Source organism: Andrena cerasifolii, chromosome 3, assembly GCF_050908995.1.
Source record: "Andrena cerasifolii isolate SP2316 chromosome 3, iyAndCera1_principal, whole genome shotgun sequence".
NCBI lineage: Eukaryota > Metazoa > Arthropoda > Insecta > Hymenoptera > Andrenidae > Andrena > Andrena cerasifolii.
The window spans coordinates 117162-135835 of record NC_135120.1 but is presented as its reverse complement, the minus strand read 5'-3'; the positions used below and the strand labels follow the sequence as shown (position 1 = coordinate 135835).

Sequence of the window (18674 nt, the reverse complement as noted above, 5' to 3'; positions counted from 1 at the left end):
CAAGGGCTTGATCGTTAGAATTTGCGCGGTATTGTTTTACCCAAAGGCGCTTCCTTCTTCTGTCTCTTCTCCGCTCTGCTTCTGTTAGATATACAGCAGCAGCAGCAGCAGCAGCAATAGCCAAGTTCCGACGGCGATTATCGTTTATCGCCAACATCACACAGTTTTTGTAACAACTGTCACACTTGGCTGCCAACACGCCGAACAGAAATTTGATTACTGCCGGAACCTCCACACACCACGCAGAACTGTGGGTAGTAATGTTCTTTTTTCACGCACGTCATTGATTCTTCAGGTGGCTCGGTGTAACGAACACACGTAAGCCAACCCAATTTATTAATTAACAGTTAAAAGCAACAATTAAAAGCAACAATTAAAAGTAGCAATTAACAAGAACAATTAACAAGAACAATTAACAGTACCAATTAATGGTAAGAATTAACGGTAAAAATTAATAGTAACAAGTAATAGTAACACTTAACAGTAACAATTAATAGTAACAAATAACAGTAAAAAATTAAATAATGCGTGCGCGATATGTGAAGTCTGAAAGCCGGTTCGAGAACAAGTGACCGTTTCGTAAATTTTTCGTCGGTTAAAACGGAACGACTAGACAGAGTTAGAGATAGCGAACAAGAAAGATAGTGACAGGCCAAAAACGGGGATGAAAGGGGCAAAATAGAGAAAAACGTAGACAGGGTGAAGAGAAAGGTGGGATAAGAAAAGTGTCCTTCGGTTCGCAAACGCCTGGCCGCCAAATGTTTCTGACGATGAGCAGGCCTGTGCGAACCCTTGAAACTAGGTATGTATGTAGATGGAAGAAGAAACGGCAGAAAGTAATAAAGAGGTACATACAGGGTATCAGCGGGAACAGTAAACAGTTGGATATTTCCTAACATATTCGAGATAGAAAAACAATGTTTATATGGGATTGCATGTTTCGATAGGGCAAATTTAATAGGCCAGTCCTGTTTTTTAAATGTGCGGAAATTAACCACCCGCATAATAGTTGTCAGTCAAATCAGTTTTGACCCTTTCTTAAATCGCGTTCACTTCTTACTAGAGATGCGTAGAAAGTGTATTGAAATTCACGGAACGTAGTATCCGCGTTCCCGTGTACTGAAATTCACGGGTACACGTGTATCGAAATATACGTTCCATGTGTATTAAGATATCCATATTTAAATTTTTAACTAAATATCCGACTGTTTAGATTTTACGCTAATATTTTGCGATAGGTAGGTACAGACATAATTTACTAGGTTGCAGATGAAAATCAATAACATCATGCTTATGGTTAATAAAGTTTATTCTATTTGTAACACTATAACTCCGGATATAACCACTATTTTTGTATACATTTTTTTTTCATATTCCCTAAAGATGGACAAATGAAGCCACAAAGCTGGAAGTAAATATATTTAATTCTTTGGTTTTAAAAAATTCGCGTTCACTTGCTACCGCTTGTAGCGGCTCGCAGAGTCTTGGCTGCCAGGCGCGACGCAAGCTTCAGGGTTTCCGCACTGTCGTAAAGTACACGCGCCACGCCGAATCCTTGGTTTCAAGTGCCGCTTTCCTTTTCTAACTACCTTTTCTGTCTCTTATGTAAACTTTTCTGGAGTCGAGGTTTGCGCGCCACACTTTTGGACGCGACACGCCTGACAACGGTTCTACGCGCACGCAACAACGTGGAATTCCGAAGCGCCACACTTCTAGCCACGCACAAGATGCGAGCAAGAACGTCCGATGAGGTGGAAACTTTTCGTCTGCAAGAAGAATGCAGATCGCAATACAGTCGTTATAACTGAGTAATAAACCATTTCCATAATTTATAGCACCTTCAGGTAAACCAAATGTAGCTTCGTAAAAACAGATGTTTCAGTGTGCCCCACAGTAACGGCATTTATGATATCCTCTATAGGCCAGGTATATCGAGGAATTCGTATATTTTTCGCGATCGTGTCTTGCCGATCGTTTCGCAGATCAATAATATACTTGGAACAGGTAGTACACAATACAAGACTGCGCTGGTTCCTGGAAAAAGCATGTGGAGTCGACGTATAAATTGGAGCCCGAACTCGCTGTCTCTAAGTAGCGACGGGTACGATGTTCTGGCCCGCGAGAATGAGCGCGCTCCTTCCGACGTTCCGGCGCGCCACGCCAAATGCGTGCCGTGCTGGCGTCTGACGCGCAAAAGTGGCACGCAAGAACATCCGTGTAAAGGGCCCAAATGAGTCCCCGGTCCCTCGACATTGTCCAAATTCACGATACCGCTCTCTTTTCGACGTACTCCTCCAGCAGGTAGTGCATTGCGCATAAAAACACCTCTAAAGAATGGAATACGCATACGTTTTGCCAACTCCTCCAATTGTGCGTCAGTAGTTACACCCACAGGCATTTTTATTGTCTTTTTGGCGTTTTTTATTTCGTTTCGATATTCCCTGTTCGCGCTTGTATGGTGCGAGATAAATCGAGCAAGATTTTCTCGAAACCGCGTGCTCTCCCCCTTCCATCGATCGCCGATGAGATAGGATCGATGCTCCACATGAACAAGGGGCGGGGGGATAGAACATTGCGTCACCACGCCTGAGTTAACTCGGGCTCGGGAGATGGCGCAATAAGTACTATTTCTCGAACATTTCCCGCCCGCCATTCATCGTTCGATGAATGAATGTACTATAGGCGTAACGTGGATTGGCTGAGACGCTATGGCGTGATCGCTCGCGGCTCGCGGCGCCGCCGCCCGGCCCATGTGGAGATCCCTCATCGATTTAGATCCGGTTGTGAGTTAGTGCTGTGTATTTGAAGCGGAATTCGTCGATTCGGCAGCCTGAACATGAGGTAAGTAGATTAATTTAACGATTGGTCTGACAAATTCCGATCGCGCGGTCTTTATGTGGTCAACACGTGTCAATCCATCCGGCCCGGGGATCAATCGCGTGATTCGTGCGAGTGGCCACTTGTTGGGTGGTAAAAGCTCGTTTTTTAATATACAAAGATCCCCAACTCGTGGTTGGGGGTGAGGTCGCGTCCATTTATTGCGGGCTTGGAGTGATTGTAAATACTCGCGCGACCAGCTACGCCAAAACTGCAGCCTCATTTGCTGCAGTAGATGCCATCGAGACAAGCGTGACCTGGGGACGTCTTCCACTGGTGGATCGGGAACGGCGAGAAGTGCGTCACCGATCAAGAAATGCCCTGGTGTGAGGGCCGTGACATCTCCCGGCTCGTCGCTCAGCGGTTGCAGCGGTCGTGAATTCAAGCACGCCTCAACTTGAGTAAGTAGAGTCGTCATTTCCTCAAAAGTGAGGTGTTGATCACCTACGACCCTTTGCAGATGATGCTTGGTGGACTTGACGGCCGCTTCCCAAATTCCCCCGAAGTGCGGGACAGCAGCTGGGTTAAACCGCCAGGTGATGCCGTCATTGAGTAGATGGGCCTGCATAACCTCACTTTTGCTGCGGAGGTGTTCCAGGCTCTGGAGCTTCCGTACTGCACCCACAAAATTGGTGCCTCGATCACTGTGGATGGTAGAACAGAGACCCCGCCTCGAGGTAAAGCGCCGCAATGCCGCGAGGAAGGCTTCTGTGCTATAATCAGATACAACGTCTAAGTGAACAGCACGAGTCGTTAAACAGAGGAATACCGCAACATAACCCTTATGTGTCCGCTGGCCCCTGCCTCGAGAAGCCAACAGGGTAAACAGCCAAGCATAATCCAGGCCCACTTGCAGGAAGGGCCGCGCTGGGGTGACTCGATACGCTGGTAGATTTCCCATCAGCTGCTGGCCGGGCGCAGCCCGCCAACGTAGACAGGTGACGCAGCGGTGAATGTGAGCCTTGACTCTCTGTCGACCGCCCAGGATCCAATACCTTTGGCGTAAGGCAACCAAGGTGAGTTGTGTCCCTCCATGTAGAGGTCGCCGATGAGCTTCATCGATCAGCAATTCCGTGAAATGGCCCTTTTTTGGTAGGATGATGGGATGCTTCTCCCAGGATGGCAGGTGTGACGGGTAACCACTGGGGTAGCGTGATCCTCCGCTACCCGGACACGGAACTCGTCCTCGCGCACGTTCCAATGGACGCCCAAAGCCGTGTGGAGTGTGCCTTCCTCCCAGTTGACGGCTGATGGGACCTCTTCGCCTGGGAGCTCCTTCAATAAGGTGGGTGCGTTAGATACCCACTTCCTTAAGTTAAAGCTGCACGCCCTGCAGAGCAGGCGCAGCTCCTCTTGAATCTCGCGTGCCTCCTCTTCTCCGTCGGCTCCAGTAAGCATGTCGTCCATGTAGACATCCTTTTCCAGGATCGTAGCAGCCCGTGGAAACCTGGAGCGTTCATCCTGAGCCAGTTGTCGCAGCGTGCGAATGGCCAGGTAGGGGGCACAAGTCAGGCCGTAAGTAACAGTATTCAGCTCGTAATAGCTGATTGCTTCGTCTTCTCGTCGTCGCCAAAGCAGCCTTTGAAAACGGCGGTCATTAGGGTGCACGATAATTTGGCGAAACAAACTTTGGTGATTTCAACTTAGCAACCAACAAGTCGTGGTCGATAGTATCAAACGCTTTAGAAAAATCAAGGGACGTAATTAAAGCTACCCTCCACGAATCAATAGCCCGCAGAATAGTATTCGTAATATAGAGGAGGGCAGTAGTCGTACTATAACCACGTCTGAATCCGGACTGTAAAGGTGGAATTGCATGAATTGATTTTAAATACCACAGTATCTGCTGGTAACATAATTTCTCGAAGAGTTTAGAAAGAAAAGGGGGCTGCGATATAGGGCGAAGAGAGTTAAGCGTAGTCGGATCAGCAGGTTTGGGAATAGGAGTGATAATGGTATGTCTCCAGCAAGAAGGAAAGGAACCAGTGGTTATAGAAAAATTAAAGATATGAAGTAACGGATCGAGGTAAGAGGGAGTACAAGATAACAGTAGCTGTCCAGACAAATCGAAGGGGTTAGAGGAAGTAAACTTAATATTCTTAAGGATAGAATATATATCTCCAAGATTGAAAGGAACGAAGGAAAAACTGGCAGAAAATTCAACGGGTTTATCAAGATAGTTGTTTATTACGTAGTAGGAATAGAATCAACAAAGTGATCGTTAATAGCATTAGGATCCGAAAAGGTACTAGGGAGATTATTATTTCGCCGCGGGCGATAATTGCCAGCACGAGAGAGAACATTCCAAAATTTCCTTAGCGAACTATATGAGGACGAAAGATGGTTAAAAAGCGCACGCTTCTCGGCTCTAAGGGCATTAGCACAAATATTACGGAATTCTTTATACCTTCTCCAGCGGGAAGGATTCGCAGATATCACTCTTAACATAAACCGCGACATCGCCACCACGTTGTTTAAGCGAAGATTTGCGATCTGACCTAAAAAATGAATAGTTAGGAATAGTAAGCGCAGATGACGGAATAGCATCCGAAAGCCAGGTTTCGGAAAGAGCCAAAACATCAAAACAATGGCTATCAAGTAAACCAATAATATCAGACAAATGCGCAACAAGTGACCGAATATTAAGATGAGCTATCAAGCTACCTAACGCTTCAGTTTTGCTATGATTCCACGTTGTTAGTCCTGTAGGATATACTTCTTAGTTGACTTATATATTCTTGCACCATGTGCAAGAATAGCAGTCCTACTCAGGGGGGCCAAGCTTCCCTTTTACGAAAGTTGAAGCAGAGTTTGTAGCGCCTCCTACCAATGAGGTGCGTACTAAACTGTGAATGTGTGAATTGGTGTGAATCGGGACGTATGTGTATGTGTATACGTGTAATGCACCGTTTACTTTAAAACCTGTCCACGGATCGTCGCGCCAGCAACACGTATGCAGCAGATAGAAGGATAAACATTAAAATTGAATATTTCTTCTTTTTTTAGGAAAAGAAAATATATTCAATTTCTTTGTATATCCTTCTATCTGCTGCATACGCGTCACTGACGCGACAATCCATGGTCAGACGGCCTTAGAAAGGGTAAACCAGGGAAAGTGAGGACACTTCCTCGTGTCTGCGCCAAACATTTCTAAATGACGACGGTCGTCATGGTAACATTTCACCAACGTCGAAAGGTTGTGTGTCGTGCTCACTGATACACGTAGGTATGTGTGTGTGATGTACCTAGCGCCTCCTACCAATGCGGTGCTAACTAAACGGGAAAACTTCAGCCAAACAAAGACGGCTTGGTCCCCCTGGCCCTACTCTGCTTATTATCTATAATACGCCACACGGGTAAAATAACTTAAGGGGGTAGACACGGGTAATGCAGTGCGCTGTATATCGACATAATCTGGCCCGAAACATGGGTTTAGTTGAATACGCTTTTTGTCCTTATATGAGCGAATTTTGGGCCGAGCGAGGTCTTATTCGAAAGAGGAAGGTTCAGTGCAGCGCGCTCTCGTCATGGCTCGACGAGATTGTGTTGATATCTAATAATCTGAGTGTTCAAAGTAGTGCAAAAGTCGACAAAATACACCCGCATGAATCCAAGTATTTTTAGGTCACTAAAAGAGTTTTGTGACTCAAACGATGACCAGAGCGCGCTGCACCGAACCTTCCTCTTTCGAATGAGGCCTCACCCAGCTCAAAATCTGCTCATATAAGGACGAAAAGCGTATTATCGTGTCTGCACTCCCAAATACGAATTCCGCCATATTGGCGATAATACAGAGAAAGTCACGTTACAAATTTAGTTCAGCTAGTGGATACGAGATGGCGCCTACTTGGGAGGACTGCTAACGTCGAATCATAGCAAAACTGAAGCGATAGCTGGATATACGAGCCACAATAAAAGCATGATGGAGTCAATGTATGCATTTTCGGACGATTGTAGGTTAGGTTATATTCATTTTAGGCATACATTGACGTAGGAACTGCTGGGAATTGTATACATTTATTAAATTAATGCTTTTACCGTTACATATACATCACTTGAAATCGCTGTCGTATTTATGTCATAGTAATTCAGGCAGTTAGAACAACAACGGACTAACCTACTTCAAACAAAAATTTTTCCTATTGTACATCGATGGCTTAATGCACACATATTGTATGTCCCCTTTTAGCGTTTTTCACAGGATCAATCATTCAATGATACTTTATAATTAAATAAATACTTTTTGCATTATTGTATTATCTTATGTGTGCACTAGGCCATCGATATGATTAGTAGAGCCTATTGGAATACGTTATTGCTATTAACTCACTTTCGAAAAAAATGTGGGTGAGTCCGTTGTTGCTCTCACTGCCTCAATTATATGGCAAAATACCAGAGATGGACATTACTTTAGTGCGCAGACAATTTTCCCGGCGGAAAACAATTATTTATTGCGATTAGTTAACTGAAAACTGGTGCCAATACATGCACTGGATTGTTCTGTTTCCTAAAAAAGCCAGTGGAAATATCATTTTCTAAATGTGACGTATACGTTACACTGGGCATGTACGGAGTATAATGTGGCTCAATATTTAAAATACAAAATTTGATGAATGTATACTATAATGTATAAGGGATGTTATAAGTATAAATGAATAAAACACGACTAAATCTTTTCTAAACATTTCTAAACGATATACTCGTGTTTTATTCATTTATACTTATAACATCTCTTACAAATGAAAAAAAGAATACATATTTTTGTTAAAGAATTTTTATTTGAAGCGCTATGATTGAATTAATTTAATCGTGGTTAATTCAATTATCGGCCACGAATAATTTTCTCGTATTTATTCGTACTTTCTCGACTAAATATATGATTCGCAACTAAAGTACGAATAAATACGATAAAATTAATCATGGCCGACATGAATGAAAATTCGAATAAAAAAATGACGACTTTGTGACCGTCTCCGGTTGGCGAGACGGTTACCGGTGGGACGGAGAAGGTAAGGCCAGGTTCGATCAGAGGCGTGGTTCTAATAAATAAGAATTGTTTATTTTTAGCTATACAATTCCGAGTCGCGGGTTCTCGATTCGGCTCGATCGCGTCGACGTTAGTTCACGCGGCGGCGCTTGCGACGAGCTGGGGGACGGAGGATGTGGAGGTAGTGAATGTTCTGCCCTGACGGTCTATAAGGCGAGTCGTGCGGGAGTCGTACAAGAAAATTCCGATGTGCAATAGGGCTCTGGCCTATTGGGCGCGGAGACACCTTATTGGCAAGGTAGGGCGCAAGATTCCTACCGGCCTATTTCGGAAAGGAGGCTGGTAATCGGCACCGTGTGACTATGGTCGACACGTGCACACCTCACGGATACAAAAAGAGCGTCTTGGATGTACGGTCCGGCGGTGTTTACACACTACTATGTACTGTACAAGAGCTGTCCACATTGCTCGCCGTGGCCTTTATATTGACAGACCGTACATCTTCGCTCGCGAGACGATTCACGGTTTCGCGGCCGCCTAGCGGTCGCGGTCGGAACTCGGCTTAACCGATCTGCACCGCATGCTCGAACGGCGCGTGACGTGGCTTCGTCACAACTTCATTTATTAATTATAAAAATTATAATTTATTATATTTCCTCCTTCTCTGCCTCCTCTACCTCTTCTTCCTCCTCTACCTCCTCTTCTTCCACTCCCTCCTTTTCCTCGACTTCCTCCTCTCCCTCCTCGCCCTCCTCTTCCATCTTTTCCTCCTCCACAAATTTATTTTCTTAAATTTTTTTTAAGTTGGCTGTACTGTAATATGAACAATAAACATAAATCTTATGTTAATTACTGCAATAATGACTAGACGTTTTCACACTTTCATGAAAATGTAAGAAATGGTTATCTACATACCTTCTGTCTGTATTCCACCGCTCTCTCCATCCATACAGTTGCCGAGGATGGCGTCGGCGAACTCCGTCTCGAGGACGGAGTCCGTTCCTTTCGCGGACTCCGTTGTCGGAACTGAGGCTCCCTGCTGGGTGGACTCCGTCCTCGAGACGGAGTCCCTTCCTCTTCTGCATTCTGAATACTTGCTTTGTCAGACATCTAAAAACGAGTCGAAGAAACATTGAAATTATTGAACGTAAGAAAATGCAATAGAAGAATCAGAGTTGGGCAAAAAGTAAACTAATTACAAATTACAAATTACGATTAAAATGTAATTGTGTAATTGGTTACACAATCGTGTAATATTGTGTAATTGATTACACAATTACATTTTAATCGTAATTTGTAATTTATAATTATATTACATTTTGCCCAATTCTGAGAAGAGTACACGATTATCAAGTTGGTACATTTGTGTACAATATAGGCTTCCTTTAGCCAAGATTTAGCGCAGGTGGAGAATCTTCAGATTTCTAAATACTGGAATTTCCAAGTTCGAAAGCTTTGAAATTCAAACATTTCCAATACTTGTAATTGTGAGGATATCAAGTTTCAAAATATCTGTATTTTCAAATGTGCAACATTTGTGGTTTTAAAATTTCCAATTTTTTCACTTCTAATATTTAGAAACTGTTTTCATCATTTGTCTTCATTTTCAACTAAAGGAAGACATTTCGCGGGTAAATTATAACATAACTTTCTTAGTCTACGTCAGAGATGGGCATTATCTACATAAAAAATTATTTAAATAACGTGTCGAATAAAAGATACTTTATCTTTATGCGTTATTCGAATCTTCGAATAACACGGTTTACGTATATTCGTTATTCGCAGCTTTGAATAACACGATTTATCTTCATTCGAAACATCACGGATAAATAAATTTATTCGAAGTGAATTTATTCGACGGGTGAAAGATAATTTTTTTATTCGAATTGAATTTAGTCGAAAGATAATTTCTGTCTTTGAGGATCTTTTATTCGAACTGTCGAATAAGATTTTCATCTTTGTCTGTAGTTTGTTCGACTTTTATTGGAAGACTTCGAATAACTGTTGACGCGCGATCTCGCCTCGAGCTGAGGTCCTCAGCCTGAGGACTTGAGCTATTCGGCGGCGGCTTTTGATTTTGATTCGAGCCTCGGCTGGAGAGCCATACAATCTTGCTTGCGGTAGATTATATTTATATTAATAGGATGTATGTAACACTTTCACATTTTCTATCGTATCGGCATGAACGTTTCAGTAACATAGGTACTGTTGAGATTTTTTAGATGGAACTGAATTTAAACACGATATAAATCGGATTATGTTTAGCATTATTACATTAGAAATGTTGCATTCATATTTAATTATTTATAGTTCTAGAAATAATCCAATTTATACCGTGTTTGAACTCTTTTCAATCGAATGGATCTCGCAAGTTTATTAACAATCCATAAATTCTAAAAGTCGGAAAAGTCTTCGTCGGAAAAATTTCGAATACTATAAAAAAGTTAGGGTTTTGGAAGTTTGATGGACATTAATTTATTTATTGGTTAACTTTAGATAGATTGTGAAAATGCAAATAAACGGGAACACAAAATCACAATATCTTTTGTAAAACAAAATTTGATTATTATTCTTGTAATTATTATCATAACAAATTCTATTCAGTTTAATATACCCATATTACCCATGCTAACTGTATGCGGATTTTCGTAAATGTAAAATCGTACTATCGGTCTATTTATATTTTCGTGGAAACAAATGTAAAACACATCGTCATCTTTACATAATTTGTTTAATTTTAACTAATAAATCAGTTAATATCTGAAATATACTCCAAACCCTTGCTTCGTTTTGCGTTTTTGCTTTAAATGTTTTAAATTTTGCAAATGTACGAAGACTTTCGTAATTGACTGTATACTGTACGTATACCGTCACATTCAATTCAATTTGATGTGGCCAATTTTATAGTGTCCGTATTTCTGAAAACTTGTCCGTAAATAAGACCAGTAGGACTATATCCACATTTTTTTTTCAAATTTTTCAGTAACGCCGTGCTACTATGAAATTGTAGTTGTTCAGAACAATTGCAAAATCAATGGTCAAAAATTTGTCTTCTTTAACTGAAATAATTTGTATTATGTAAGAGACGCGGCATCGCCGCGTGGTGATCACCGACGGGTCCGTACGACACGGCATTGTTGGACGTGCGGCGTTGCGTTTTCGACGAAATCGCGTGACAAAAGTACGCGGATCACGCGGTCGCGACCCAGCGTCGAAGATCGGACGATGGGCGAGATCGCGCGTCAAAAGTTATTCGAAGTCTTTGAATAAAAGTTGAACAAACTACGGACAAAGATGAAAACCTTATTCGACAGTTCGAATAAAAGATCCTCGAAGACAGAAATTATCTTTCGAATAAAAAAATTATCTTTCACCCGTCGAATAAAATCACTTCGAATTTATTTATCCGTGATGTTTCGAATGAAGATAAATCGTGTTATTGAAAGCTGCGAATAACGAATAAACATAAAGTATCTTTTATTCGAGTATATCTAGATATTATCTTTGCCCATCTCTGGTCTACATGAGAATGAATACACGAATCTCTGAGCGTGAAGCTGCATATCGACATTGCGAGGCTGCCGCGCGAGGCATGCTTCGCGGAGTGAAGAGTCTGGAGACTACCTCCAGCATGATCACTTTGCGTGGGAGGCGCGTGCGACAGTCTCGCGCTACCTCCAGCATGATATTTGCGTCGCCCGAGCCATGCGATTTTTGATCATGGGGCTGCGAGGCACCTTTGAGCACGTCGAAAAATCGACTGCTGATGCCTCGTAAAATAAACATGGTCGAGGTAGTCTCTAGACTGTCCACTCCGTGGGGTGTGTCATACGAGGCAGCCTCGCAATGGCGATACGCAGCTTGAGAAACACGCGGACACTCAAACAATCACAGTTCACACGATAGATTTTACACAAAGAATTACAACAATACTATGACGGTAATGAAACTTCACCCGGACTTTGTCTAAATACAGTCTTGGGTTGGAAGTAAAATGTAGAAGTGTGTCAGTTAGTATGAAAATGGCGTCAGTCGAAAAAGAAAGAAATTGAACTTCACGTTTATTATGTATCATGTTGATATAATACGTAAAAAATAAGTAAAATGTAAATGAAAACTTTGAATTTAGACCACTTTCATAATAACAGGCACGTATAGTGAAAAGGGCAGGCGTAGGAAGCGTGAAGGTACTTACGATCTTTACTGGTCGACAGTTACGCGTGCTTCTGACGATCGAGGCTTTGTTGGCCTCGAGGGCCAGCGTTGCCAGAAAACAATTGCTGGCGCTATTCACGCACACATTACCACCACTCCTGTAGGTGATCCTACTACACAACTTGCGATTCTTTCCTGAAACCGCTGGGCTGGACCCAAACTGTCCTTCTCACTCGTTCAATATTTTGTATTTCACTTGCACCAAGGACCGAGCGACACATCTCGGCCCGCGTAAAAGTTCAAATGCGCAAAGGTGATACGTCAAAAGTATATGCACCGGATAATCCAAAATTCTTTCTTGGGTACATTTCTGCAATACAAAAGTATTCCCGGAAGTACATACTCTATGTAAATGCATCAGCATACACCAATCCTAATGGGAAAGAGAGGAATAGAACGCATATACCCGTCCTTTTCACACTATCTTTTGTTCTCCTTTTCAGCATCTGTAACTAATGCAGCGACAATGCTAGCTGATCAGTTTTCTGCCGCTTGCACTACGGTGAAGACGCAGAAAGCAATCGGGGTTTCATTTACTGCGCAGATATTGATACATATGGAATATTCATAATTTGTGAATTGTTCCAGTCCTGCGTGGTTCGTTATCGTAGTGTTGATAAGTGTGATCATTCCGTAGCCATGGAATCAAAGAAGGAAGCCGCAGATGCAAGAAATAAACGCTATTTGGAGGATGGTACAAAAAGGAAGCAGCCCAAGTTATTTGCAAAGCGTTTGTCGAAAAATAGAAAGTATCGAGAAAGGTAAGTTACGTGTTATGGTACAGATTAGTATGAAGTTACAGTTTGTGATGTAGTAGTAGCAGCACGGTATTTTGCTGTATATAATACAGTATTATTCATATTCTTCAATTACGTATACTATCTTTGGCACTTTACGTACACATATTCTATGCTACGCGCACCGCAACACATGCCATTATTTCACCCCGCTTGCACCACTCGTTCCCATTCGTACGTTCATCATTGTATAATTAATTAATAATTCGATTTATACCGTGTTTGGATTCATTTTTATGTGAAAACTGTGAGCAGTACGTTCCTGAAACTTTCGAGCCGATGAGACGGAATGTAGAAATTTTAAATTTCGTTATATATGTTATACAAACTATATGCGTTTTGTTATTATAAAACGTTCAAACTACATATACGCGTTTCGTTAGATATGCTTCCTTTATAATGCAGTTGTGATTATTTCAATCGTTGTACGTAGTTTTCAATGGATAAAAAATGTAATTCCGATTTTATTTCTGTGATGTAGAAGATAATGTTTAAAATTAGCAACAGTCATCGATGCTTACCAATTCGATGTTGAGCATATGTAGTTACTTGTTGAATACGAAATATGTACACATTGCTTCTTCTTTTGTGGGTTTTTGACCGCAATATGTTCGTCCATATGTGTACCTTTAGCGAAATTGTCTCATTGAAAAGCCCAGTCTTCAGGTGAAGTTAGACGGCGAGTCGGCTCGGCTCGCCCGGCCCGGGCGAGTCGGCTTCAGTATAAGCTATATATCAAAAGTGCTCAATTGTATCGCGAATTGTTAGTATTTTGAATAATGGATTGCAGAGGTACAAATCAAGTTCAAACATGAGTATTTTAATTTCCAACGAACAGAATTAAAATATAATCATAAAAATGATGGAATTTTTCAATAACTTTCGTTGGAAAAGCTCTAGATATCCAGGAACCTCGTCGAACCTGAAAAGTTGTGTGCTATTTGTTCTATTTGCCTTATAGAGTACATATTCAAAAGTAATAGCGGCAAATATTTGCAACTCTCCACAATTTTTAAACATACAGTATTTCCTCGTTAGCGGCTCGTTGGTCGCGACCGGCGTTGAGTCGGTATCGTGAACAGAACCCTAATTCCGAGTGTTCGTTTCTCTCTTCTTTCTGGCCGTAGGGGGGAGCGAGGTGGAACACTGCGTGCGCGGCGAGCGTGCGCGATGGTCGCAAGCGCGTATCGTGGGCACCAAAACAGCTTCGCAAAATCTTGACGCAGACCCGGCTCAAGTCTTTCTTGCGCCCTAGGCGAACTTGTCAAATTGCGCCCTTTATTATAATACATTTATTTGAGTTTATTGATGACCTTACTTTGAATTTTTATTCGTAGTTTAAAACAGTTACAGTGCATTTTGTAATATTTTATTTTAAACAATACCAGCAATGAAAATACCATTATGCACCTCTTGTCGACTTTCCGCCCTAGGCAGTGGCCTAATTTTGCTTATAGGGACAAGCCAAGCTTACAGGCAGAGATCAGTATGTACAAAGCCAAAGAAAGTACATATATAACGCGTCTTAGACTAAATAAATCATTTATACTTTTGAAAAATAAAATTCTAATATTTTCGATTTTATGTACATATTTGTAATAACTAGGTCAAATTTCCTAAACGAAAGGAAGGCCAATTTCGACGTCCTTCGTACAATTATGTATGTGCTGCGGCTGCGTATGAATTGTTGCTTGGTTGCTGATATATACAATTGTGCGAACGTCGTCGAGATTGGCTTTCCTTTCATTTAGGAAATTTGGCATAGTTGTTACAAATATGTACATAAAATAGAAAATATTAGAATTTCATTTTTCAAAAGTATAAATGATTTATTTAGTCTAAGACGCCGTTATATATGTACTTTCTTTGGCTATGTACATAATGATCTCTGCCTGTAAGCTTAGCTTGTCCCTATAAGCAAAATATAGGCCACTGCCTAGGGCGTAATGTCGACAAGAGGTGCATAATGGTATTATCATCGCTGGTATTGTTGATACAAATATACGAAATATACTTTAAATTAAAATATTACAAATTGCACTGCAACTGTTTTAAACTGCGAATAAAAATTCAGAGTAAGGTCATCAATAAACTCAAATAAATGTATTATAATAAAGGGCGCAATTTGACCAGTTCGCCTAGGGCGCAAGGAAGACTTGAGCCGGGTCTGCGTCAAGATTTTGCGAAGCTGTTTCGTGCCCACGATACGCGCTTGCGACCATCCCGCACGCCCGTCGCACACACAAAGGACAGATTGTCAGGCATCCGAAAGACGGAGCGAGACAAAACATCAACGCGTCGTCTGTCTCGTACCATCCTCGTTCGCTTTCAGTGCCTCTCGCTCGCTCTCGTTCCATCTCGCTCTCGCTTTCGCCGGACAAGAGTGAGACAAAAGTGGTGCGGATAGCGAAAAGTCGGTATCGTGTACACAAAATCGAGGCGCTAACGAGGAAATACTGTAATTGAAATAATTCTATCGCCAAAAAAGATGATGTTAGAAGCTAAAATGTGTAATTCATTCTAAATAACGTGGTTATAAATAATTTTTCTCTACAAAACACAGTTCATATTCGCTTTCTGCATTCTGAGAAACCCCTAGTTTTTTAATTAATATTTTAGCAGATTGCCTGTTTAGCGCTCATCTTTTATTTGACGATTTATTCCAATAAATTCTTATTCGAAAAAACTTTCATTCGTTTTTCTCGAATAACTTCATTTTATACGTAACTTTTATCCACGCGAAATCGGGCACATTTTGGAGTAATATTTCCGATATGGCTCAAATTTGAATATGTTGTAGTCTTTAGGGATGTATACACATATGTCGAAGGATTTTTGAAATTTTTGAGAAATGTAGATTTTACAGCTGTTTGAAGGTAAGTGCTTCCTTTTTTCAATAAATTATAACTATAGTAGTAGTAAACGGGTGGAGATCAGATTTATGGTGATTTGTAAAGAAGACATTGAAGTTTTAAGAAAAAATTATTTCTGTTTTAAAAAAATAAAATTTAGACCGTTTTTGTGCAATTATTATAAACGAATGCAGTTTTTTAACATCGGGCGCGATTTGAAAAATCTTAAAAAAATCAGACTATAGATATATTCTTCCCCTTCATGGTCTAATTGTCAAAAATATGGACATTTTAAAATTGGCCTTGTAAAAATTATCGAAACTTTACGCTGCGTCAAATCACACCGGCTCGACTGGCTGAGCCGTGCGGTACTCGCAGCGGCCAAGCGGGTATATCTGCTATTCTTATACAGTGTTCTCGAATATGGTAAGTGTTTGAAAAAAATTGACGAAGGAAAACTTTTACTGTTTTTTATACACAACATAATACGGTAACTCAAATTTTGGTGGTCGTAATATTTTCCTTGATACAAAGGTGACCCTCAGTTTTTTAAATAGAATGCTATATATTTGATTATTCAATATGAAAGCGACTGTCAAGACAAATTCAACCATATGATATACTATGACCTTCAAGGCTACACATGGTTTGGAATGAAATAAATATATCGAACTAGCTTTTTATCTAGTAGATTGAATTTCTTCTTTCATTCCTAACCATGTGTAGTCTTGAAGGTCATAGTATATCATATGGTTGAATTTGTCTTGACAGTCGCTTTCATACTGGATAATCAAATATATAGCATTCCATTTAAAAAACTGAGGGTCACCTTCGTTTCAAGGAAAATATTGCGAACACCCAAAATTGAGTTACAGTATTATGTGGTGTATAAAAAACAGTAAAACTTTTGCTTCTTCAATTTTTTTCAAATACTTACCATATTCGTGGACACTGTATAAGAATAGCAGATATAGCCGCTTGGCCGGTGTGATTTGACGCAGCGTAAACTTTCGGCAATTTTTACAGGGCCAATTTTAAAATGTTGAAAATCGGTGAGAGACAACACCGATACAAACGAGGTTCACAATTAAAAGTATTTTATTTTTGGTTCTTTTTTATAAATTGTTTACCAACATATTTGTGAGGATTTTCTGATTAAAATGACACCAAACACGATATGGTTTGGATAATTATATAAATATAAACGATTCGTATTCATGATAAGTAAAAGTTGTCCGATTTATGTTGTTTTTGGTATCATTTTAATTAGGAGATTCTGACAAACATGTTGGTAGAAGTTTCATGAAAATGAAACCAAAAATACAAATCTTAAATTTTGATTGCGTTAGTATTAACTCACATGTACACGGGTATCGTTCCGAGGCTTTCGCTTACATCGAGATTTTACTGTATATCTTCTTTTACTATGCTTTGATTTTCTTTTCTGCAGTATGTTTTTCTTATTTCTATGTATGTACCACGTGTTAGTGATTATTAACTCTTTACATGCAGACAACGATTGAAGAACACAGCGTGCCTCATGGTGATTCAGGATACCGTGGCGGAAGCAGGTATCTCGTACGGAACACATCCAAGCACATCTGCTGCGGATGAAAATTTTGAAGATTCTCCAATTATCGAAGGAATTGTAGAAGAAGTACATTTCGATACGGACGAGATATTATAGAATAAATAAATTTCAATCCGGACGAAGAGGAAATTGTAGAAGATGTGCATTTCGAGTTGAACGAAGAAAGAATTGTGCAAGAAATAGATTTCGACAGAGACAGCGATGAGATACAATCCGTAAGAGACATCAACGAAGAAACGACTCAAGATGTTGGAAGCGATGCCGATTACTGGGTGGTAGAAAATGCAAAACCAGAACAGCCGGAAAATCCAATTTCAGAAGGAATAGACTTCGTTGATTTTCCGTATGTTTTCGAACAAATAAAAAATCTTGGAAAACATTTCACTATTGGCTGTGGCATCGAACATTTTGAAATAATTAGATGTCAACGGAATGGACTAGAAAATGTGTATTATGTAGAGTGCAAAATGTGCAAATACACAGAGCACATATCCTGTCTTCGGAAGAGTGATGCCACTATGGATATCAACCGCGCCGCTGTTTCCGCAACAATGATGACGGGCGGCGGATATAATCAACTGGAGGACATACTGACTGCCGTGAACGTATCCTGTATGACGAAAAGGACCTACGAGAAATGTCAGAATGACCTAATCGATGCCCTCGAAGTGGCCGCACAACGCGAAATGGAAGATGCAGGAAAAGAGGAGAAAGAATTAGCTATATCAAGAGGCGACGTACATGCAGAATCCAATCTACCGTTTATCCCAGTTGTCGCGGATGGCAGCTGGATGAAAAGGTCCTACCGCGGAGGAGATTACAATTCTCTCTCTGGCGTAGGAACCATCGTGGGATACCACACGAAGAAAGTGTTGTACATCAGCGTGAAGAATAAATTCTGCATGACTTGCCAAATAACAGGTACGAAGAAGGAAGAACCGCGCGAGCATCGTTGCTTCAAGAACTGGAGCCGCAATCAGAGTTCAACTGGCATGGAGAGTGTTGCTATTGTCGAAGGCTTCAATTGCAGCATAGATATGCACGGCCTAATATACACTACATTAGTTGCCGATGGCGATAGCAGTGTGTACAAAAAGATATTGGCCAGTGAAAATCGTCAAAGTAAAGTGTCCTGAATCGGCCAAGGATTTAACACGTGCTGAAGCAATAAAGCAACTTGGTAATATACGGCGTATTTTCAAGGGTAATGAAATGAATCAAAATCATCATTACTATTATCAAGTGCAAGGACAATTGCACATAACGAAAAGGCAACGGCCTATTTTTGTTTATGGACGCCGAAAGGAATGAAGGTTACAACAGTAACGAGAGATGATCGATTCTGGGCAACAGAG

At 40.9% G+C, this 18674-nt stretch overlaps 2 long non-coding RNA genes across 3 annotated transcripts; one reads left to right on the top strand and one right to left on the bottom strand.

The window, feature by feature from the left end:
- Nucleotides 1-2640: 2640 nt before the first annotated feature.
- LOC143366785 (uncharacterized) lies at nucleotides 2641-4004 on the top strand. 2 transcript variants are annotated; one of them, XR_013084814.1, is made up of 4 exons: nucleotides 2641-3278; nucleotides 3338-3613; nucleotides 3734-3893; nucleotides 3974-4004. It is a non-coding gene; the product is annotated as an uncharacterized LOC143366785 (long non-coding RNA). The 2 variants fall into 2 exon arrangements; XR_013084813.1 differs by having other exon boundaries at nucleotides 2641-3613.
- Nucleotides 4005-8580: 4576 nt separating this feature from the next.
- Nucleotides 8581-12096, bottom strand: LOC143366803 (uncharacterized). The gene is made up of 3 exons (XR_013084823.1): nucleotides 12060-12096; nucleotides 8780-8974; nucleotides 8581-8677 (listed from the first exon to the last, which is right to left on the bottom strand). It is a non-coding gene; the product is annotated as an uncharacterized LOC143366803 (long non-coding RNA).
- Between the last annotated feature and the right edge of the window lie 6578 nt (nucleotides 12097-18674).